Genomic DNA, 1,996 nt, shown 5'->3' with positions numbered 1-1,996 from the left:
TACATACATATATATATATATATATATATAATTATTTTCTAGTACAAATATAAAGTCTATTACGAAAAATCTACTAAATTTTTCTAAATCCACGAACCCCACCTAGCTTTGCTCCGAAACACAATCACTAAAACCATGAAAGGCGATCAATTGACCTTTGAAAATTTTCATCGAGAAATCATATTATATACATACAAAAAAAAAATTACATATCAAGTATATAAGTCAAAGAATATTATTTATTATATTATTTATGTATATATGTACTGAAACTGCTTGTGCCTATACACACCATATACGCGTGACATTATGTGGAGTATTTCAAGTCAAGGGATTATTATCATTATCATTATTATTATTATTATTATTATTATTATTATTATTATTATATATAGATACGTTGAAATTGTGTGCCATTTATAATATACGCACATTATTTTAAATATAAGTTAACCAGTAATAGTTGAGAAGTCAGCATCAAAGGGAAACTTGTGGAAAATTGAAGGTATGATTGGGAAAAACACATTTTGCCACATTGAAATATTTTCATACACTTGACTGGGAAGCTAATTTTTTGTCAGTGTTATTTTAATGGATTAAAACTTCTCAACGTGTATATGATTTATGATTCTTCCTTTAGCATGATGAAAAAACAATTTCTTACGAATATTAATTAAGTTTGACTTTTGAAAAAAAATATAATATGCTTTTTGAATCAGAAGAAACATTTAACCCTTTGTTTTTTCATCTCTATTTGTTTTTCAAACATTAAATATTCTTAAAGATTACAAAAGACACGTCTTTAAACTTTGACGCATATAGTTCATATAAGAAAAAATTATTTAAATACACATCTTATATTTATTATAATTTTTAAAAAAATTTATTTTTAAAAAAAGTTTTATAATTCCCTCTTAAATACATCACTTGCTTCTTGTTGATACATTCATATCTTCCTCTCGAATACATCATATCCTTACCCTCTCTGTTACATTTCTTTTCTTTCGGATACATTAAATCTCTCCCCTCTTTGATGCACTCTTTCTCTCTCGGATACATCATATCCCTCCCCTCTCTATCCGGTACTTCCTCCCTATATGTTCCTCTCCAATAAATGTATGCGAATGTTATATCCCCTCTTTGATACATCTCTTTCCTCTCGGATACATTTCCTATATGGATGCCCACTAATGTGTTCGGAAGTTCAGGGTGATATATTTGAAATACATAAATTTTGAAGAAATTATTATAATTTAAAAAATACTAAAAACTTAATGTAATTAACTTTTTACACTATGAAATTTATGAAAATTATATTCAATATAATATTCCACTTCCTGTTTTTTACCCTAACGTCTAAGAGACTTGCCAATTTTTTTCGTTTGACTTCATGCTTGTCAAGTTTTGTGACTTGAATATTATTATAAAATTTTGGTGGATAAACATGCAACAAATGTCAATGAATTGAAACCTATCAAAAAGTGGAATATTGTGAAGAAGTCCGTAGAAAGTTTTTGTTGGTTCTTCAACCAACTCTCTTGAAAAGATATTCATTAACTATCACCTATAAAACAACTCAATCCAACTTATCAAATTGATATGTATTATTTTAAAGTTTGAAATGCAATGTATTGCCACTGTTAGGATATACTATTAACCATGCGTTTTGATATAGTATTAATATTGAACAATTGTTTATTTATTTATTCAATTCAATAAAGTGTTACATTAAATAGATCAATTGTCATATATGTGTCCTTAACTTATATAGTAGATGATTTGGTGTATAGAGTTTAAGCTTATACACAGAAGATTAAATCATCAGTTCTTATAAGTTAAAATTTATAGTTCACAATCATAGATGGAAATTTGGACAAAATCATCAGAAAGATTGTAGCACGAGATTAAATGTAATTTATCTTGATTATGAGAATGGCATAGTTCTAACTTCTCGTGCTAGTGCATTTGGTATGTATTGAACGGGACCAAGCAGAGA

The sequence above is a fragment of the Solanum pennellii genome, chromosome 7 (assembly GCF_001406875.1).
Source record: "Solanum pennellii chromosome 7, SPENNV200".
Taxonomy (NCBI): domain Eukaryota; kingdom Viridiplantae; phylum Streptophyta; class Magnoliopsida; order Solanales; family Solanaceae; genus Solanum; species Solanum pennellii.
Note: the sequence above shows the minus strand (reverse complement) of the source record.